Genomic DNA, 24,163 nt, shown 5'->3' on the forward strand with positions numbered 1-24,163 from the left:
TCTTTTATTAAATGGAACTAAGAAGGGATAGCATCATAAGGATTTCAGGAGCATGGAGTGGGATGTTATGGAAAGATAATAGTGAGGAAATCTACTCTTACATTTGAGTGATCCAAGTTATTTTTAAAGAAACTTTGGCGACTCATCTGCCTTATGAAAATAGGAGAGCAAGGAACATTCCCTGCACAGTGTGAAGTTCCTCTGTCTTTCATATTTCTAATTCCAGGCAGCAGGCTGTCTGCTCCAAAGAACAGGAAAACAAATGCCAAGCTTTAATCAGAGTAGTGCGGGCTGTGTGGGGACTTTCAGATCATTTGCCCATTGCTAACAATGTCATGCAGATTCCCATCAGAATATCAATGCCTAGACCTTTGCCCTTGCTGCAAAGGGAAGGTTGCAAAACACTGAAGAGCAGCAGTGCTGGATTACCTTAACATACTTTCTCTATGTTCAGGAAAAGAAAAAAGAAGGTAACAATTCCAATCTAATTCAATTCTCTAATGAAACTAGGAATTAGAATCTCTGTAGTGTTAAGCTAATCTTTTTCAAGGGTCTGGCTTTTTTTTTTCTTCTCCTTTTTCTTTAACTGTATCTTAGTAACACTGATAGCCCAAAGTATCCAAGGAATTGAAAAAAAACATCTATTAGTTAGAGAAATAGTTTAAATTCCCTTGAACCTTAAAAAGCTGCCTTTTAATAAGGATCATTGTTTTTGAAATGCTAAAGAACTAGTTATTTTTAACAGCAAAATATTTGATTATTTTACTCTTTCTATTATTTGGGAAATTGGAGATAGATGTTTTAGTCAGAGGCCTGTGAACCAGAGCAACTCCATCTTGCATAGGAGCTGTGTAAAATGAGGCTAAAACCTACTGGGCTGCATTTGCAGATGGTTAAGGCATGCTAAGTCACAGGATGAGATAGAAGGTTGGCACAAGATACAGGTCATAAAGACCTTGCTGATAAAACAGGGGGCAGTAAAGAAGCCAGACAAAACCCACCAAAACCAAGATGGCCACAAGAGTGACCTCTCATGGTCCTCACTGCTACACTCCCACCAGCGCCAGGACAGTTTACAAATGTCATGGCACTGTCAGGAAGTTACCCCATACGGTCTAAAAAGGGAAGTAGTCTACCCCTTGTTTAGCATATCATCAAGAAATAACCATAAAAATGAGCAACCAGCAGCCCTCAGGGCTGCTCTGTCTATAAAATAGCCATTCTTTTTTTCCTTTACTTTTTTAATAAACTTGCTTTCACTTTACTCTGTGGACTTGCCCTGATTTCTTTCTTCTGTGAGATCCAAGAACCCTCTCTGGGGGTCTGGATCAGGACCCCTCTCCTGTAACATTTTCACTGCTTGATATTAAGACTTGAAACCTCTGTTTCTCCACAGCACAGAACTTTGAATTCTAATATCATGAGTTTTGTGGATGTATTATGTCCCCTATGATGTTAGAGTTCTTGTCTCCCAACACTATTATTGGAGTCCTATTCCCACTGAAATAAAATTTATTTACTTTTTCTATTGCCAAAGAAAAATTGCAGCAGGCAAGTAAAACAGGCAAGGGAGACTCCATTCAAGGTTATTTTGATAGGGGTGAGAAACTGAATTCAATTCAACTGAAAGAAACAGTTGGGAGGTTTTTAAGTGCTGGCGTTTTTAAGTGAATTCCTGGGAATGTCCTGGAGGACATTAGGGTGAAGGCTGGTCATTGTGATTGGGCCATCTCTGTTTGCTATTTGCTGCTTATGAGAGCTAGGCTCCTACCTTCACACAGAGACTGGGAGATGGAAGCCACATCTTCCCTGATGACTCCATTTCAGGGAAGGCTCCCAGGTCCTTCGGAAAGACATTCTGGTGTTAGAAAATGATTATCAAGCTTTCAAAAAGAATTACATCTCAAAGGGAAGAATTTAGAGTTTCACATTTTCTAAAATAAATGTCCAACAAGAGGAAGATCAGGTGCCTATAGTCAGAAAGAAACCTTTTTAAAGTTTACCCAAAGTAAAGAAAATGTTAAAGCCTTTTTTAATCTTAATTTAATTTTATTTATTTATTTTTTGAAATAGAGCCTCTCTTTGTGGCCCAGGCTGGAGTACAGGGGCTCAATTTTGGCTCACCGCAACTTTTGCCTCCCAGATTCAAGCAATTCTCCTGCCTTAGCCTCCCAAGTAACCGGGACTATAGGCATGAACCATCACACCTGGCTAGTTTTATATTGTTAGTGGGGACAAGGTTTCACTATGTCGGCCAGGCTGGTCTCAAACTCCTGGCCTCAAGTCTTCTGTCCATCTTGGCTTCACACAGTTCTGGGATTAGAAGCGTGAGCCACCACACCAGACCAGGCCTTCTTAATCACTATAGCCACTATAAGATAAAAGAAATTCTGCTTCAGGTAAATATGTCCATTTCTGTGTGCTAAAACTTTAATTAAGATGAAGTAATTTAGGAGATGTTATAAGTTTGAGAGATAACAAAATAAGCTTCCAAATACTTCAGTCCTTTATAATAAATTCAAATGGAGTATGCTTAAAATATTTATATAATCAAATTAGATAATATATAAAACATGATATATTCTATTACTTTAACAACCTATTACAGATTATATTTAAAGTTTGATTTTTTAATGTAGAATATCATAAATACTTCATTTATTTAATTTAGGATTTACCTGTACAATAAATTAGCATATTCACTTTAAAAATTATATAATTCACTATAAATCCTACTTTTTTCAGACCATTTGTGGTTTGTTTGTTTCTAGTTAGCTACATCTGGTGTGCAGCAAAGATGATATTTCTAAATGGTATACCATGAGTGTCTTATGTAATGAAAACACCACATATAAGTTTACAGTGCCTTTTAAGACTTTTATATGTGATTTCTTCTGCTAATCAAACAACCAGAAGCATAGTTTAGAACCTTTGTTAAGATGACATGATCTTCTGGTGATTGAATAAAGATTTAAGAAGTTTCAGGAGTTTAAAATTTCTGACCAGCTCTGTTTCAACACAACATTTTTCAGGCCATTTTTATGCTTAGATTGTAAGCATCTATGGTTATTGTTAGATTTATGGTTATTATTGCATTTGTATTTGGTTTAATTTTTATTATCCTGTTCTATAAAAAAATTAGAATAATTTATGAAAAACATAGCAAACTGTGGCTTCCTTTCCATTTTTTCCCATTGAGAAGGAGAAAAGAACATGGAACTAGAATATGTCTCTCTTTGGAATGCATGTTTGGAAGGATAGCTCCCCAACAATGTCCACATCTTAATCCCAGGAACCTGTGAAGATGTTACACTATAAGACAAATATAGTCTTATATATTGCATATATATATACATATATGTATAATGCAGCTATAATTATAATTATGGACTTTAAGATTGGAAGATTATACTGGATAGCCAAACAAGCCCAATGTCGTAAGATAAACCTTTAAAATCAGAGAACTTTTTCTGGCAGAAAAAGAGATGTCAGAAAGATCCGAAGAATCCGAGGAATCAGCTCATCCTTGCTAGAGGGGGCACCAGAAAAGCATGGAGAGGAATGTGGGCAGCCTCTCAGAGCAAAGCAAGAAGTGGTAAGCTCAGTCCTACAATGTAATGAACTGAATTTAGCCAACAATCCAAATGACCTGGTAAGGAGATTCTTCCTCTAAGCCATGAACAGTGAACTAAGCCCTGATGACACCTTAATTTTAGTACTGTGAGCCCTGAAGCCCAGGAACCAGCTCAGTCACACCATGCCCAGACTTCTGACCCAAAGAAATGAAGGTATCTTTAATGGATATTGTTTTAAGCACAAACTTTTTGTAATTTGTTGTGGTCACAATGGAAAACTAACATGGTAAGTAGATACAACTTATCTCCAAGTTGTCTTTTATCTCATTTTATGAATCAACTATGTTTTCAAACATAACATGACAAATATACCTTGCACCATTTTCAGTTTTCTTTCACTCTATTGACCTGCAAACTTAATGCAAAAATTTGCCTAAGGAAAAATGATACTCAAGGTAATTTAAAATCAAATATGGGCCAGGCACAGTGGCTTAGGTCTATAATTTCCACACTTTGAGAGGCCAAGGCAGGATGGTTGTTTGAGTCCAAAAGTTCAAAACCAGCCTGGACAACATAGTAAGACCCTGTCCCCACAAAAAGTTTCTAAAAAATTAGCTAGGTGTAGTGGGGCATGTCTGTACTTCCAGCTACTTGGGAGGTTGAGGCAAGAGGATAGCTTGTGTCCAGGAGTTCAAGACTGCAACGAGTTCTGATTGTACCACCACATTCCAGCCTGGACAACAGAGTGAGACTGTGTCTCTAAATAAATACATAAATATCAAATTAATCAAAATAATATGCTATGCTTACTTTTAACAACTTCTTTTCTTTGGATTCTCAGGTGACAGTAATTTTGTTCTTTTATATTATGCTGAAACTTAAAGCTTCAAATAAGAAAATAATGATTTTTAATATTCCTTTTTAGACTCAAAGATTCATCTTTATTCTTTGATTAGCTTTTTATGAGATTAATACCTCTGAAAACCTACATCCAAAAGATATGAGTGTTATAAATATATTGGTATTTGTCCTGGCAGTCTGCATTCCCCTCACCAACTCTGCCAAAACCGATGACAAGCAGCAGCAACTGAAACATGCTGTTATGCTTAATATACAAATAATGGATCAGGAATATAGCATTTTAAGTAACTTATGCTATCATTTAAGTCGAAGTACCACACACTGGGTGGTTTAAACAACAAAATTTTATTTTCTCAGATTTTTGGCGTTCAGGAGGCTACAATGAAGTATATAAGCTGACTTGGCTTCTTTTGAGACCTCCTTCCTGGGCCTACCAGTGACGATCATCACCCTGTGTTTTCACACAGTCTTTCTTTTATATGTTTCTGTGTTCTAATATAAAGGCACTAGTTATATTGGATTAGGGTCTACCTTAAATGACTTCATTTAAATTTAATCACCACTCTTATGACTTTATCTCCAATTATAATCACATTTAGATACTGGAGAGTAGGATCTCAACGTATGAATAGTTGGGGGGCACAGCCTGGCATGTAATAGGACATAACAGCAAGTTACTTTTCTATACTTCATTCAAACTACTAAAATTACAGCAGACGCCAAAAGTTCTGTATATATAACATCTAGAACAATGACTAAAACTGCTATGCAAAGAGATATGCTCAAATATACCACATGCAGATCAAAATGGAATACTAAAAACTGTTCAGTTAAGCAACAGGATAGCAAGAAAAATAAAAGTAGTAAAAGCAGAGAAACAAAACGAAATGGTAGAGTAAACTATAACACATTAGTAGTTAAACTAAATATAAGAATACTAAATACACCAACTGAAAACGGAGATTAATATGGTAGACTAAAAACCATGACCCAAGTCTAAGCTGTCTATAAGAATTGCATTTAAAATATCATAATAAAGGCAAGTTAAAATTAATAGGGTGGAAAAGGATATTTAACAGAAATATTAAGCAAAGAAAAGCAGGAATGGCTATATTAGTATTAGATAAAGTAGACCTTAGAAAGAAAGATCACTAGAGACAGAAAGAGACAATATATAATGGTAAAGGGGCCATACATCAAGAAAATATAAAAGTCATAAATATGTATGTATTTATGGATTTATAAACAACAGACTTATAAAATATGTGACGCAAAAACTGATCAACCAAAATGAGAAATAACAGACAAATTCCACAGTTTATAGTAAAGGTTTCAAGACTCATCTTTCACAAAATTGAAGAGAAAATCTAGCAGGATAATAAACTCAACAACATTGTCAACTATTAGATCTCTCAACATTTATAAAAACAATTTACTCAACAATGGCAGAACATACATGCTTTCTTTATGTGTCCACAAAATATATAACAAGATATGTAATATTTTGAGCCACAAAACAATATTTTTGAGCCTCAAAAATTTTAAAAAACAAAATCAGACACAGCATTTTCTTTACCAAAATAGAATAAAAGTAGATCTCAATAAGAGAATAATGACAAGAAAAATTTCACATTATTGCAAACTAAACAACACACTTGTAAATAACCTTTGGATCAAACAGAAAGTCCTAAGGAAAATTTAGAAAACACTGAATGAAAATGAAAATACAGTATGCCAAAATTTGCGTAACACAGTTAAGCCTATGAGAGGAAAATTTATAACAATAAATGCATACGTTAGTCACAACTCTAGAATAATCTAAGCTACAATGTTAAGATCCTGCAAAGAGAAGAATAAAATAAATTCAAAACAATCAAAAGAAAGAAAATAATTACGATACAAACAATTTTATTCAACAGCTACAAAATATAGTCTTCTCGTCAGCACGTGGAATGTTCTCCAGGAAAGACCATATGTTAGGCCAGAAAAAAAGTCTCTCAAATTTAAAAACTGAAATCATATTAAGTATCTTCTCAGACTACAATAAAATAAAATTAGAAATCAATAATAGAAACTTTGGAAATGGTACAAATACACAGAAATTAAACAACATCTCCTGAATGACTATTGGGTCAATGAAGAAACTAAGAAGAAAATCGAAAAATTTCTCAAAAAAATTAAAATAAAAACACAACATACCAAAACATATAGGATACAGCAAATGCTATACTAAAAGGAAAAATAAGAGCAATGAATGTCTATATCAAAAAAAAGTAGAAAGATTTCAAATAAATAATCTAATGATGCACCTAAGGAAACTAGAAAAGCAAGAATGAACCAAACCAAAAATCAGTAAGAGAAAAGAAATAATAAAGATCAGAAGAAAATTAAACAAAATAGAGGCTGAAAAAATAATGCAAAAGATAAACAAGGCCAGGCCCAGTGGCTCATGCCTATAAACCGAACACTTCGGGAGGCCAAGGAGGGCAGATCACTTGAGGTCAGGAGTTCGAGACCAGCCTGACCAACATGATGAAACCCCAATTTCTACTAAAAACACAAAAATGAGCTGGGCATGATAGCAGGTGCCTGTCATCCCAGCTACTCAGGAGGTTGAGGCACAAGAATCATTTGAACCTGGGAGGCAGAGGTTGCAGTGAGCCAAGATCATGCCACTGCACTCCAGCCTGGTGGACAGAGCAAGACTCCATCTCACAAAAAATAAAAAATAATAAAAATAATTAGTTGGGAACACTGGTGCACTCCTCTGGTCTCATCTACTTAGGAGGCTGAGGCGATCCCAGGAAGTTGAGGCTGCAGTGAGCTGAGAGTGTGCCACTGCATTCCAGCCTGGGCAATAGAGTGAGACCCTATTTTTATTAAAAAAATAAAATCAACAAGACAAAACATTGGTTGTTTGAAAAGATAAACAAAGCAAAAAAACATTAGTTAGTCTAAGAAAAACAGAGAGAGGAGCCAAATAAATAAAATCCAAAACAAAAAATGAGACATCAAAACTGATACCATAGAAATATAAAGGATCACTAGAGACTCCAAGGAACAACTATTCGCTGGTAAATTTGAAAACCTAGAGTAAACAGGTAAGTTTCTGGACACATACAGCCTACTAAGATTGAACCAGGAAGAAACAGAAAACTTGAACAGAACACCACCACCTAACAAGATTGAGTCAGTAATGAAAAGTCTCCTAACAAATAAGAACAAAAACAACCCCTATGAACCAAAGGAACTTACTGCTGCACTCTCCAAAACTTATAAAGAACTGACACCATTTCTTCCTAAACTATTGGAAAATATTGAAGAGGAGGGCATTCTCTCTAACTCATTACCCTGATACCAAAACTAGATAGGACAAAAAAAAAAAAAGTCAATATCTCTGAAGAACATATATGTAAAAATCATCAACAAAATATTAGCAAACCAAATCCAACATCACAACAAAAAGATTATACACCATGATCAAGAGATTCATCCTTAGGGATGCAAGGATGGTCCAACACACACAAATCAATAAATGTGATCACCACATCAACAGAGTGAAGAACAAAAACTATATGATCATCTCACTAGATGGAAAGAAAGCATTTAATACAACTCAATATCCCTTCGTGATGAAAAAAAAAAAACAAACCTCTCAACAAATTAGATATGAAAGGAAACTATCTCAACAAAATAAAGGCTATATATGATAAACCCAAAGCTAACCTCATACTAAACACAGGAAAGCTAAAAGCGTTTTCCTCAAGAACTGGAAAAACACGAGGATGCCCACTTTCACCACTCTTATTCAACATAGTACTGGAAGTCCTAGCCGAGATATCAGGCAAGAGAAAGAAACAAAAGGCATCCAAAATGGAAAGAAGGAATTCAGATTATCTCTATTTGCAGATGACATGATCTTATATGTAGACAAATCTAGACTACAACCAAAAAAACTCTTAGAACTGATAAAGTGACAAGACACAAAATTAACACATGAAAATTAGCAGTTCTTCTATGAAACTGAAAAAAGGAAGCAATCCCATTTATAATAGCTACAAAACAAATCTAATAAAATTAACCAAAAATATAAAAAATCTCTACAGTGAAAATTACAAAACACTGATGAAAGGAATTGAAGGGGACATGCAAAAATGGAAAACAGTCCCATTTAATTGACTGGAAGAATTAATATTAGTAAAATGGCTAGCTATACTACCTAAAACACCCTGGAGACTCAGTGCAATCCATATCAAATTCTTCACAGATCAAAGAATAAAAAATCCTAGAATTTATGTGGAACCACAAAAGACCCCAAATCACTATGAAGGGAGAATAATTGGATTTCTCTGACTGGTTTGCCTTTGTTGGAAACAAAGGCAAAAATCAAGAAAGTTGGCAGTTACTGTTTATATCTTGGCTGTTTTGAACCCAACTGCTGCAGAGTTTATGGTTTGGCTTCTTCCACTGGTTGCTGATGGTGAGGCCCAGACTTCTATTTTTATCTGTGATCTGGCCATTGTCCATTTGTGCATTCAGTTTCTCATACCTGCTGTCCATCATTTCTCACATTGTAGAAAAACACTTTTCCTTCACTTCTACCATGCCACGACCCTCCTGGGTGTACTTCTGATCCCTTTTTACCTTCTCTTTCATGGGGGATTTCTTTCTCTGCCTATTAATTTAATTTTGCTGTGAGTCAAATGGCTCATTATGGCTTCAAAACTTCTCTTTAGCTTCAGCTCAAATTCTTTGTATTGAATTCTATTCCAGCCAGACTGAGCTACAGACAGTTGCAGCTGACTTGAAACATCTTTCTCATTCTCTGAGTTGCTACCTCCTCTTTATTTGAAAATCTCCGTTTAGATGTCATCTCCTCCAGAAAGCTTTCTATGAACCTGCAAAATGCCCATAAGCTGTCATAGTCCCCACTCTAAGGACACTGCCTTTGAGATATTTATGCCATCATATTTGTCATTGTCTAGTAACTTATATTTTCTCCTCAAACTCTAAGCACCCCTGGGAAGAGTCACCAGTATAATGCTGTGTACAGCAGATAGGTGGTAAGTATTTATTGCAATAATAATTTAATCCAGAACAGGATATAATAGAGTAGAGCAAAGTTCCAGAGGTTTGTAGAATCCTTTGTCAGCTGGAGATGGTGGGAGTAGGTGCACTTCATAGAAAGCTTTCTTTCTAAGCTTACGGACACTCACCATCAATGAGATGAAAACTTGACATTTAAATCTTTGGAATATAAAGCAAATGACTTTATACCATTTTAAAAATGTGGAACCAAATAAGAAGGCAGATATGTGGTGCACCCTGAGACCAGGTTGAAAACCAAGGCCAGCTGAGCGGGCCAACAAGGCACCTGCTCTTCTGGCTTATGCTCCCTCTGGTTTTCTAACTGTAAGGACCTTCCAAAATTAAAGGCTCCAATAGGCACTCTGTTTACCAGATTTATCTCACAATACATATGATAGATAGATAGATAGATAGATAGATAGATAGATAGATAGATAGATAAATTGTATGTAGCCATCTAGTGGTATCAACCAGGGAAAGCAATACCTGTTTTCCACCTCAAAAGTTCGTGAGAAATTTGAAAATATGTTATCTGAAAAAAACTAAAAACTGTTTCTAAATGATTCTAGAAGAAAAATACCCAGGAATCAGTGGATAAATAGCTCATTCTAGGATTGGGGCAGGAAATGTACAAGATAAGCATGGAAGATCTTGTAGCTCTGAAAACTAGGAACGGTGAATTCCTGCAGTTATGGATGTTATGTCAAAGACAGGAGTCAAACGAAAGAGCTTCCAATGGCCAGTGGGAAAAATTTGAGTTGGAAAATGAATAAAGCAGTATTGGATCATAATACAAAATATAAAATAAATATCTATCAGGCATACTGTAATAAATTATTACATAAATAAATGAAGAGAAAGAACAAGTTTCTCCTGCAGAATAACAATGTATGTAGAGACTTCACCCTCAGCGGGGAATCACAAATCCCCACCCCCTCTGTGTGGTCTGTGCTTTGTGACTGCTTTCTAAAGAGTAGAGAATGGAGGAGGGAGAAAGACAGTAACTAACCTGACAGTGAAAACTCCTGATCAACACCACCCAGCCAGGCGGGCAAGAACATCAAGTGATAAACCCTGTTGATAATACATACCTTTGATATGACGTAGTGAAAATGATACTTTACCTCTGGCTCTTCCTGCCCCAAACCCATAAACTCAGTCTAATCATGACACCCAAAAAGACAAACTTTAACAGAGAAGCATCCTACAGAATACTAGACCAGTACTCCTCAAAACTGTCAATGTCATTAAAAGCCAGGAAAGTCTGTGAAACTATCACAGCCAAGGAAAGTCTAAGGAGACACGAAATTGAAATAGAATAGAATTCTGTATGGTATCCTAGAAAAGAAAAAGACAACAGGTAAAACAGAAAATCTGCATAAAGTATAGATTTTTGTTAATAGTAATGTATCAATATTGTATGTATCAATATTAATGATAAAATGCATCAGTATTAATGTATCAATATTAATGATAAAAAATAAAAATTCTAATATATTAATAATAGGGGAAACTGTGGAGAGTACATGAGAACTCTCTGTACTATCTTCTCAACTTTTCTGTAAATCTAAAACAGTTCTGAAAAATAAAGTCTACTAAAAATAAGTAAATAAATACAGTGGTCAATTCAAAACACAATGCACACATGCGCACACCCCAGAAGCTTAGTGCCCTGCCCTGCCATGGGGCCTTTCTTTTCTCTCGGTGCTTTACACTGACAGTAGACTGTTTAGCATCTCAGTAGGTGCCATATTGGTTGCCAGTGGTGTTGAGCATGGACTCAGCTGGTTCGGGGATGTAATTAATAGGTGTTGCTCTGAAGTTCTAGCTTTTGGCTACTCACAGAATGCTTCATTCTCGAGTGGGAAAGTAGAGGTTTTCATATCTGAATCTTTAAGTACAAACTAACATTTTATTTCAATAGAAAGTTGTAACAATTTTTTTGTAAAACTTATAGTGGATAATCAGTATTATTTTCTATATTGATTTTCATTTGAGGCAATATTAGTGTAAAAGTGTTTATCATCCACTAATTGCATACATGAGTAAATACTTTTATTGAAGTAAAATCATCAGTCTTCTTCATTATCACAAAGGATGTTTGTCACTTATAATTTACATATACCTTTCTCTTTGCTGCACACAAGTTATTAAGCAAATACCCTTCTAAATATATATTCATTTGTAAATAATTTAATTCAATTCTCATGTTAAAGTAGCCATGCTTGTGTTACAATGTGGATTATCCAATACAGAAAAAAGAAATATCTGATAATGTTACAATGTCAAAAGGCAAATCCATCTTTTAGGGGAAAAAAAGTAATCATGTTGCTTAGGTACAAGACATTCCCTATTTATTATTTTTCCCTTGCTTAAATATATCTTCATATATAAAGTGAGTTATCTTTTATTCAACAACTTCAATATTCTTTCTTAACAATGTCATTAAGATAATTATATTTAAGTTTATGTCCTTGTTGTCCCAAGCTAATAATCACAATACGTAAAACAGAAAATTAAAATATGTATGTGTGGAATTTTTTAATTCAAGATTTATTGTGTTTAACACTACAATAAATTTAAAAAGAGAGGAATGCTTTCAAAAGGTCTCAGGAATACATTATTCTGCTATCTGTTAAGTATACCGGATAATTTAGGAATGTGATTAGAAAAGAACTGCCTCCATGTTTTGCTCTCTGACAGGCAGCCAATCATCTATAAATTACAGTAATTCACTCATTAGAACCCCTTCAAGGCATTTCTAAAACACAAACATTTATCAATGCTTAAAAGAACAAAATAAATATTAATAAAATATATGTATGAATACCTTATAATAGAAAAATTAGAAAAGAGATGATTGAGATGAAAATTGTAAGTAATTGATTTAAAAAAATATGTTGTTAACTCAGTCCTCATCCTGTGCTTTTAAAGTTCTTATATAGGAAAATCATTTTTGACAGTGTATCCTAACAAGACATTTGCATATTTCAGAGCCCAGCCAATCGGCCAGGCAATACAGCCTGTCAGGCAGAGGCAGGCATGGAAATGGGGAAACCCCAGGAAAGGGAGGCCAAAGCAGAAATAGTTATCAGGACTCTAAAGGAAAACAGTGCTTCAGGGCCTTTGAATCAATGTAAGTCTCTGAGTCAGTATCAGACAAAGTCAGCCCTCAGAATTCAGTTTAGAGTGTGAATCCATCCATACCACAGTCATGGACTCAGAAAAACATAGGCCCTGGACGTCAAGGTAAGACTATATCTATTTCACATGAAGAATTGAAAAGACTCAAATAGTGGGAAACTAACTCAGGAAATTCCCAGGACCTGAAACGGTACAGCGATGCAGAGGGAGAGCTGACGGGGAGTACCTTGGTTTCTAGGCAGGAAGTTGACTCCAGGTTGCCTGCCTGGTGTGTGTCGTTCTAGAATCCCTGAACAATCTTGGCCTCAGAGGGGAAGTGGAAAAGTCCACGACCAGCGAGAGCACCGCTGAAAGGGAAGCAGAGCTCGCATATTGCAAAGTAATAACATTTCTAATCCCCTGCATCACCTCACCGGGCTGACTACAACAGGATGGGACTGGGGAGCTCAACCACATTGCCCAGATTCACCCACCCGACAAGAGAAATTCATATTTCACATCTTTTTTTCTCAGAGGTTTATCTTTTCTTAGAAGTAAAACTCTTCCTAAAATTAAGTTTCTGGATGATGAAAGGCAACTTGTTCATTGTGCTCTCCCTATATGATCTCTTACCTTTTATTGTATCTATAAACAAAATAAATACAAGAGGGATTTTTTGACAAGAGTGATTCATACCACAGGACTAAAGCAATTCAAATCATCTAGCAGGCACTGATAATAACAAATCATAGGATATTCTCTGTGCTTGGATAAAAGTTTTTAGTTATCTTCAGATAACACATATTAAAACCCCTAACAAACTTTTGAGATGAAAGACAAGTAGTGCTTGCCCTTCACAAATATACATGTTTTTTTGTCTGTAATATGTATGATGAAGTAAATCTGGTAAATAGAGTGCTTATTGTGAGCCTTCAATTTTGGCAGATCCCATAGTTAGAAAACCCAAAGGCAGGTGCCCTAAGCCAGAGGGCAGGTACCTTGCTGGCCCTCTCAGCTTCTCCTGGTCCTCAACATTGCCTCAGGGCACACCACCAACCTGCCTTCTTATTTGGTTCATGTTTCAAAAATAGCATTAAGTCATCTGCTTTCCATTTCAATGGTTTAAACATCAGGTTTTCCATCTCATTGATGACAAGCTTCCACAAGCTTAAAAAAGAAAGCTTTCTGTGAAGTGCACCAACTCCCACCCTCCTGGAGCTCACAAAAGATTCTGCAAAACTCTGGAGCTTTGTTCTACTTTCCCATATTCTGTTCTGGATCAAATCATTATTGCAATAAATACTTATTGGCACCATACTGGTAACTGTTTCCTAGAGGTGTTTGGAGTTTGGGAGAAAAATATGTTAACAGACAACAAATACAATGAGATAAATATCTTTAAAAGCAATGTCCTAAGAATGGGGACTATGAAAGCTCATAGACGTTTTTACAGTTTGCAGAAAGATTGCTGGAGGAGATGATATCTAAGGTTTTAAACCTCTAAAACAGGTTTTAAAATAAAGAGGAGGTAGTTACTCAGATGGAGGATGAGAAAGGTGTTTCAAATCAGCTGAAACTTTCTGTGGTTTAGTCTAACTGGAACACAGAATTCAATACAAAGAATTTGAGATGCAGGTAAAGAGAAGAAGCTTCTAACCCATCATGAGTCATTTGGCTCACAGCAAAATTAAATTAATAGGCAAAGATAGGACTCCCCTACGAAAGAGAAGGTAAAAAGGGATCAGAAGTATACCCAGGAGGGTTGTGGTATTGCAGAAGTGAAGGAATGTATTTTTCCAGAATGTGAGAAAAGGATGAATGGCAGGCATGGGAAACTGAATACACAAATGGACAATGGCCAGATCATAGATAAAAATAGAATTCTGAGACAGAACCTGCAGCAGCCCATAGAGGAACCATACCTCTTCAGCAGTTCATCTAAAACAGTCAGGACATGAACAGTTATTACCAGCCTCCCTGATTTTTGCCTATATTTCCAACTTAGAACCAATCAGAGAAATTCAAATATTATTCCCTTGGCCAATCATATAAGATGACCCACTTCTACTTAGCCCACCAACAGCTTTCCCAGAGCCACAGTCTCCAATTAGTGTCCACATGAATTCTTTCTTTTTGTTTTTTCAGTATAGAGCTATCTTGGTCTGTTTCTGATGCTGTAACAGAATACGACAGACTAGGTAATTTATAAAGAACTGAAATTTATTTTCTCACAGTTCTAGAAGCTGAGGGGGTCCAAGATCAAAATGCCAGCTGGTTTGGTTATCTGGTGAGGACTGTTCTTTGCTTCCGATATGACCCAGACCCCCTTCTTTGTTTTGTCTTGAACCTTTTCTTAGACAGCAAAGCATAGTAATTAAGGCATGAACTTTACATTCAGCCTGCCTGCATTCAGAATTCCAGTTCCACCGCTTACTAGCTATGTGCCTTTAAGAAAGTCACTTGGTATCTCTGTTCCTCTGTTTTCTCACCTGTAAAATGGGGGATGATAACGGCACTCATGCTTGAAATTGTTTTGAAGATTAATTGCTATTGGTAAAAGCATGTAGTGCCAGGGACATATTAATTGCTGTGCAAGTCTTTCTTTAAGAAATAAAATCATTCCCATCTTATATCTCTAAGTTTATATCTTATAAACTCATATCTCCAAACTGGATAAACCTTCTAAGTTTAGACTGGTGCATACAACTACATAGTTGACTTCCTTTCTTGAGTGGCTCACAGGCAACCGTCCCCAGAAAATATCACAGCTGTTCCTGTATCTATGAAATATGTTACATTTAATAGAAACTTCTACAGTAATGGAGAGGGACTCTAGGATCACGTGTCGGAGGTTTCCTTGAAAGCAGCTTTTCTCCATCTCCATAGGAAGTTGCTCTCGGCTTCCCAAGCAGGTGTTGTGGGAGGGAGTGAGGAAACCTTTAAAAGGGTAGAAGTACACTATGGGAAATGTCCTGGGATTTATTAACTATTAAGTACATACATGCTAATGAGAAGAGCGTCCAGTTGTTAGCATCACTGATGTTAAAGATTGCTGATTTAACACTGATGCAGTTCTGAGTGGCCTCCCAAGTCTTTAAGATTACTTTTCTTTTTCTTTCTTTCTTTCTTTTTTTTTTTTTTTTTTGAGATGGAGTTTCACTCTTGTTACCCAGGCTGGAGTGCAATGGCATGATCTCAGTTCACTGCAACCTCCACCTTCTGGGTTCAAGCGATTCTCCTGCCCCAGACTCCCAAGTAGCTGGGATTACAGGCATGTGCCATCACACCCAGTTAATTTTGTATTTTTAGTAGAGATGGGGTTTCTCCATGTTGGTCAGGCTGGTATTGAACTCCCAATGTCAGGTGATCAGCCCATCTCAGCCTCCCAAAGTGCTGAGATTACAGGCGTGAGCCACCGTGCTCGGCCAAGAATAATTTTCTGAAGTCACCTGTGTGGTGATGTCATATCCTCAGATGAATGACAGATTTGAACCAGGATTCTCTATTTCCAGTATACTCATTAGGCTCCACTATTTTTTCTAATCTATAGAAAGACATAAACACCAGGCTGCTCTTCATGCTGCATTTGCTCGCCCTGTAAATGGCATCAAGAAGACCTCAGGTTGCCCTTGCGTAGACCTGCCAGTCACTCCTGAGCCTATGCCTTCACACCCAGTAACGTTCTCAAAATGCTTTTCAACTCAGCTTACTCAATATTTTTCCAATCTTTCCATTTCTTGTTTTGTCAAGGCCACTACCTGGATCCAAGCCACCACCATCTCTCACCATCACAGCTCCCGTGTTCATCATACTCCTGCTCCAATTTCTCCACTAACAATCAGAATGTTTTCAAAATCAAACTTCATCTTGTTCCTTCTCTCTAAATACCTTTAAGAGCTCTCTATTTCTCTTAGCCTGAAGTACATTACTACCCTTTTCTCATCCTAAATAAGAGCCTTCAAAACCTGGCCCCTGCTTTCAGCACAGGTCACTTACTGTTACTGCATTTCTGCCTCAAGGGCTTGGAATAGTGGTTCTGCATTTCTGAACTGACCTCCTCGACTTTGTCTAATTAACTCTTTTCAACATTTCAATGTTCACTCAATGCCACTTTCAGCAAGGAAAGTGGCGGAGGTTTCTTTGGGCCTCATTCTTTTACTCAACATGACTTTTTACAACTGCAGTGTAACAATTTATCTTCTGCCATGACTGTTTGATGCCTGTATCTTCTTCTAGACCACTAGCCTTCTGAGAGTCACATCTAACCTGGACTGGGTATTTTTTTTTTTTTGAGACGGAGTCTCGTCCTGTCGCCCAGGCTGGAGTGTAATGGCACGATCTCGGCCCACTGCAACCTCTGCCTCCCAGATTCAAACGATTCTCCTGCCTCAGTCTCCCGAGTAGCTGGAATTACAGGTGCCCACTATCATGCCCAGCTAATTTTTGTATTTTTAGTGGAGACAGGTTTCATCATGCTGGCCAGGCTGATCTCGAACTCCTGACCCGGCGATCCACCTGTCTTGGCCTCCCAAAGTACTGGAATTACAGATGTGAGCCACTGCTGCCCAGCCTAGACTGGATATTTTTCAAAGGCTTCTTGTAAATAAATAAGAGAAGGTTATGGAGAAGAAAGAAGGATTTGGATAGAGAGACAATGATACATCATGGAACAGTGTTAAGGGCCTGCTTTAGGTTAAAACATAATTTAGAATGACATCTGCAGGGTGTGGCAGTCGAGACAAGTGAGGAAGTTTGAGTGAATGAGTATATCGGAGCAATAGCAGAGCAAGATAGAAATCTGTCAACAAATATTAAACTGATGGAGCATGGGATTTAAGAAAAATGAATAGCTAAGAAAAAATCTGTTTCTGGGCTCATACATTTTTTACTTAGTAGTGTATGTAGATACATACATTTAGTGTAGAAACTTTAAACTTTATTTCAAGTTAGACCAGAACAGATTAAAACTGTTGAAGAAAAAGTGGTAACAGCTCTGTTTTTGAGACTGTGTTTTAAGCATCTATTGATCCATGGCAGAAATAAGTACAGTAAAATCATTAAGAAAATAAAAATTGCTCAAAAAGAAAGGAGATAATGATGATTAGATTACCTATTTACCTACAGACTGGTTAATTAACATAAACTCAATATTAAAGTTGTAGATACAGACACTACTAATCTTTTTCTCTCAAGTAGTATATTTTAAATAAATAAGCAGATACAAACAGTGTAATATACTTTCAGGTTGTCATTTCCAAAATGGTATGTATACAAGCAAATTATTTAAAAGAACACTCTGGTCGATGTTAGATTAAAATTGTAGTAATTGTCGATACCAATGATATTTTATTTAATACTAAGAAAATGCTGAATTGGTTATCAAATTATTTAGGTATTTAGGGTTAGGAAACTAATTTTACTGGAACAGCTGATGTTGTACATTCATTTAAGAAAGCCATAGGACAAGCAAGCACTCTACCAGATGTTTTGTGTCAAAGCAACTGGGTTTTGTGTTAGCTGAGCCCAGCAACTCTTCCAGGGCGTCCTGGGAGATGGCATCTCATGCAGGGCAATATATGAAATCAGGTATTGAGCACAGAGGGAGTACAATTTACTGTAAACAGTTTTAACAGTCTCAGCAAAAAATCTGTCTCATGAAGAGAAAAAAATTCAACCAATCCCTCCTTGCAAAAGAGGGTGTTAATAACTTCAGAAGATAAATGCTTGCCTTTCTTTAGATTTTATGCCATTTTTGTGCAGGCTTTCAGGAATTTATAAATGAGATTTTTAGCTAACTTTTTGCATCTTGATGTCAGAACCTTTCAGCCCCTCTCCTAGAGTAACACATCTATGTTGTGGGGCAGGGAGGAAGGAACATGGCTAGTCTATATGACTGCTTAAATTGTCCAACGGCAGTGAGAATATTCAAGGAAATAATTTTGTAGATTTCCTTCTCCATCCCTTTAATTTGCATGACCCTCCTTCTCACTGTTCTCTACTTCAATTTCAGGAAAATGCCTGAAAACTGACATCTATCCAGAACATGTAGGCACCTCAGGCAGTCAAGCTATCAAGCTGTTTACATGGCGACAGTAGCTATCCAAATACCTCAAAAAAGCTATCATAAGTCATTGTGTCATGCTGTAATTCTACTTTTTGTGAGGGCATTGAGCAATCTGGCAAGAAAATCACAAAAGATAATAATGTATTTATGTTATTCACTCTGGCTCAAAATTACAGCTGGCAGTAATATCTTAGCTCATTTGTATAACTCTTTCTGAAACTCTCCAAATTCACAAGTGTAGCAGAAGTGAAGTAAAAAATGTACCCACAAATTAATTTCCTAAACATTTAGGAAGATTGGAAGCACAGCGTAAAATGAGCAAGAAAATTTTTTAAAATTGCATATTTTGAGTTACTGACAATAATTTTATATGTATCAATGTAATATTTCTCCAAATAACCTCTGTTCATAGTCTAAATAAGAAGGAATTTTAAAGTTTATTCAAAAGAAAGCAGACAAGTGTTTAAGCTTATGTTTTATTATAACATTGTTTTCCCTTTAGTAATATACAGAAAAGTATTAGGAAAGAAGGAACAGTGCAGCCCTTAAGCTGTTTCTGTAGCACAGAGAAAAGGCAGCAATTCGTAGGCCTGATTTGTGTATAGGAGGTTCATAAAGGATTGTTACAGGCTAAATTATATCCCTCAAAATGATATGTTTAATCCTGCATTTGGGAATGTGATCTTATTTGGAATAGAGTCTTTGCAGATGTAATCAAGTTAAGATAAGGTCATTAGTGTGAAACCTAACTTAGTAAGACTAGTGTCCTTATAAGAAGAGAAGAGACAACCAGATACACACAGAAGATAATGTGCAGATACATCAGGAGAACACCAGATGACAACCAAGGCAGAGATTGAAATGACGCATCTGCAAACCAAGGAACACCCAAAGTTGTTGCAACATCAGAAACTAAGAGAAAGGCCTAGAATAGACTCTCCCCTGGAGCCTTCAGTTACTTTATTTCATGGACCTATAGACACTTAATTTTAGACATCTCACCTCCAAAACTGTGAGAGAATTTCTGTTCTTTTTAGCTACGTGGTTTGTGCAGATTTGTTTTGGCAACTTTAGGAAATGGAAACAGGGTGTGTCCTAAGAAGCAACAGCCATAGGAAGTTAGAACAGCAGAACTGGGCAAGGAGAAAAGGAATGGAATACAGCCGCCATGGGAGCTCAGCTGATCCCATGAGGTGCTCTGGGGCTGCAACACGGTGAGTCCCTTCACTGCGGCCTCAGTGGAGGACAGGCAGCCAGGCCTTGTGACCCTGAGCGCTCCCTGGATGTGGGTTACACCAGTATGTTAATCTTCCAGCCAAGAACAATGCCCAGAGACTATATTATGTGGAAATATTTTGACACATACATTTTTTAAGGTAAATAACTTATTTTCTTTTTCTTAGCTTAAAAGTAATTTTGTTATTGTGACTCTCAGATGTCCTTTAAAAAAAAATAAAAAACAAACTTTACAACAGATAAATTGAGGAATCTGAATCCGTCTCTAGGCTCATATCTTAAGTGTGATCCTTCAGACCCCACCGTGGGCCATAAGGCTGTACCTGGCAGATCTCACAAGGGAGGCCGCCCTCCCCATAGGAGATTCCATGCTCAGCTAGCGCTTTGCTGCCTCCAGAGGGAGTTGCAATCAAGGATCAGCCCCCCTCCAAACTCCACGCTCTCCCACCCCACTTCCATCCCAAGATCTCCTGAATCTTTATCTCTGTACATTCTCCCTGTTTCGGTCTCTGCCAAAACTGCCTTACCCAGGAGACTTGAAGATACCTTTCTCCACCATAACTTAGTACTCAGGAGTTTTCCTCTCCTAGTGCTTCTCCCTCCCTTTTGTGTAGCCTCAGGGTTCATAAAATGTCAGGGGCCTTTGTCCGGGGCTCTCTCAGCCCCAAAAGGGAGAAGATCCCCATCTGCACTGGCAAACCTGACTCACACGCCGGTGCAGTCACATAGATGAAAATGAAACACAAGAATATCTTGTTTCTGGCCTCCTGCTTATACGATTGCAGTGTGTGAGTAAGGGCTTGACCATTATTTTCAGTTTGGCTCATTGTTTTTTTTTTTTTTAATCTGGTCAATTTTTTAGAATTGGCACGTAACTATACAGATTTATAGAGTACATAGTGATGCTTCAATGCATATAATGTATAGTGATTAAATCAGGGTAATTAGCATATCATCATCTCAAACATTCATTCTTTGTGTCAGGAATATTCAACATTCTTCTAGCTGTCTGAAAGTATATATGACTGTTAACTATAGTTATCCTACAGCGCTATAGAATACCAGAACTTATTCCTCCTATCTAGTTGTGCTTTAATTTGACCATCTGGCAGCTCAGCTGTCTCTCAACTACCTCTCAGCTCTTGACAGTAATAGAGTTTACCAAATTCTTTTCTTGGATGTTTGAAATGATAATATGATTCTTCTACTTTAATCTGGTAGTATAATGAATTGCATTAATGGTGATCTGAATGCTGAATTATACTTGCACTCTCAGGATAAATCTCAGTTGGTCATGTGCATTCTTTTAAAATACAGGAAAATTAGCTTTTTTGTTGTATTATTTAGACTATTTACCTCCACGTTTGTAAGTGAGATTGACCCATGGTATTGTTTTATTTAGCTTAGCTGAATCTTTCTATCTGTACATTCTCCTTGTTTTGGTGTCTTTCACACCCAATGGACATTCCCCACTTGGTCCATGTTCTGTGATAAGTGAAAGAACATGGTTATTAGAAATTTTATCATGCAGTTGGGTTGATGTTGAGGTACATTAATAACATATGTGGGATATTAGCTTTTGTTTTTTATTTTCATTTTTAAAAATCTGAGCATCTTTGTACTTTAATGAGGAGGTGAAACCATCATTTTTTTGAGAGCTGAACATTTGAACCTATTGTTTTCCATTTTTGCATTTACTGTTTATGTGAATATTGTTTACTTCCCCTTTCCTTTTTTTCCCAGCATAATGTTTTTTCTTCATCTATTTTTGTCAATATTTCAGTAATTTAATATAAGATTTCTTTTTCCAATGCGCTTTATATAATAAAACTTTTACTTCAGCCTGTATTTTTCTATTAATGTTGAGAATTAATCAGTATAGAAACATGCTTTTACTTAGCACCGCAAAAGTTTTGTGGAATTATTTGGAGTTTTTATTGGAGAATTTTGTTGGTATTATTATTTGGCCATTTTAGAAATCCTTTCTTAACAACTGCAATAGACTTCATACCACACAGCATCAACAATTACTTGCTTTGTGTAAAGATTTTAAATTTTCTGTTTTCTTTGCCATGTATCCCTTCCTGTATTCCATGATATCCTTTTTCTTTTACTCCTTTCATGTTTGGTTAAATTCTGTGATTTTTTTTTTTTTTTTTGGTGCCTGTTTTTGTTTTTGGGCAGTGTATAAATGGGGGGTAAAATTTAAGATTGAATACACATTTCAATTTTTTATACAATTTAAGTGACAATTTGCTAGACTACAGCATTGTGAATTGTCCATAAGCCTGATACACATTCGAAAATTTCACAATGCAAAATGTAGGTGTGTGTGGATATGGGCAATAGGCACCCTCATGCAGTGACTTTGGAAAGTGGTCCAGTGTAGTCATTCTGGAAAACTGCCTAGCATTATTTAGTCAAGTACAAATAAATTATGACCAAGTAATTCCATATATATATAAAACAGTGAAAATTATGCATAGGGCCAAAAGAAGATGTGTATGAGTAATTCTCCACAATGTTATCTGTTGTAGTATTCAACTAAAGGCAAATAAGTAACGCACAATGGAATACCACGAAGAAGAGACAGTATGTACAAATGACCAAAAACAAAAATAGACTTTAAATATGTCCTGCTTAGAAACAAGCAAGGTGAGAGAATGAGATATATATTACAAATAATGCATATGAGAATTCATTAAAATATCTACATAAAATTATATATAATTTAAAATGCACAGAAAACATATCAAAAAAATGAGAAAGAGGGAAGTAAAAGAACATGATTATTAGAACTTGTTATGAGGTTATAAGGAAATTGTCTCAGGTTCTGTTATATTGAAGCAGACTCTGAGACAAGAAACCTTGTACAAGTGCAATTGATCAAGGATGTGCTTCCAGAAGAACCATTAAGAGAGGAGAAACAGCAGGATAGGAAAAGGTCAGAAGCCAAATGAAGGTGTGATTCAGGATGAGATACAGTTGTAACTAACCTGAAAAGATAGATACTTCCAGTGCTATGTTTAATAGCAGTAGTGAGGGAACATTGTTACCTTGTTCCTGATCTTAAAGGAAGGGCATTTAATCTTTCACCATTTAACATAATGTTATCTGGAAATTTTTTTGTAGTATCCCTTATCAGGTTAAGAAAGTCCCTTTCTATATCTAGTTTGCTTAGAGTTTTGCTTTTTATCATAAATGGATGTCGACTTTTGTCAAATTCTTTCACTCCATCTATCATGATGATCAGTTCTTCAGAGTGTTCATATGGCCTGTGACATGGATTTGTTTCCAAATGTTGAACCAGCCTTGCATTCCTTGGATTGATTGCATATGGTTGTGATGTATAATCTGCTTAATATTTGACTTTCTAATATTTTGTTGAAGATTTTCATGTCTAGGGTTTCTGAGGGTTACTGAAATGTAGTTTTATTTTCTTGGACTGTCTTTATCTGGTTTTGGTATAAGTTAATCCTAAAAATAGCAGAATGTCTCTCAACTACTTCTATAATGCCAGGATAATCCTTCTATGATGTCAGGTTAATTCTTTCAGAGAATCTGTCTATTTCATCTCAGTTTCAACATGAGATGTAGAGTTGTTCACAGTATTCTGTTAACATTCTTTTAACATCTGTTGGGTTGGTAGTTACATCTCCTCTTTTCTTCTTGATATTTTTAACTTGTGTCTTCTTTCTATTTTATCCCTCCTTTGGAAGCCTGGCAAGGAGTTTATCAAATTTATTAATCTTTAAAAAAAAAAACTTTTGGTTCTGTTGATGTTCTCTATTACTTCTGTTTTTAATGTCTTGATTTCTTTTCTAATCCTTATTAACTTATTACTTTTGCTTGCTTTAATTTGCTCTTTCTCTTAAAGTGCTTGTCTCTTCTGAGTTTGAACAAGTCATTTGTTTTGTGACTCCGGTTTTTTCATGAGTTCAATAAAAGTCATTAATTTACATACAGTTTGTCTGTTTTTTTCTTGCAGTATGGGTAGAAATGACTCTCCTTCTATCTTTATATCTCCTATCTCCTAATGAAAACTTGAAGTCTAGATTTTGTCTTACAATAAAAGAAGTCATTTCATATCTCTGACACAATTTCATGATAGGGATAGTTTTTCTAATATTAACCTATCTTTTCTTTTTAAATAAAACCTGCCTGAAATAGAAAAGTATATATTTTTTAAAATTTCTACTATTACATCCCATTTATT

Source organism: Aotus nancymaae, unplaced genomic scaffold (assembly GCF_030222135.1).
Source record: "Aotus nancymaae isolate 86718 unplaced genomic scaffold, 86718_ANA_hifiasm-v0.15.2.pri h1tg000020l, whole genome shotgun sequence".
NCBI classification, from domain to species: Eukaryota; Metazoa; Chordata; class Mammalia; order Primates; family Aotidae; genus Aotus; species Aotus nancymaae.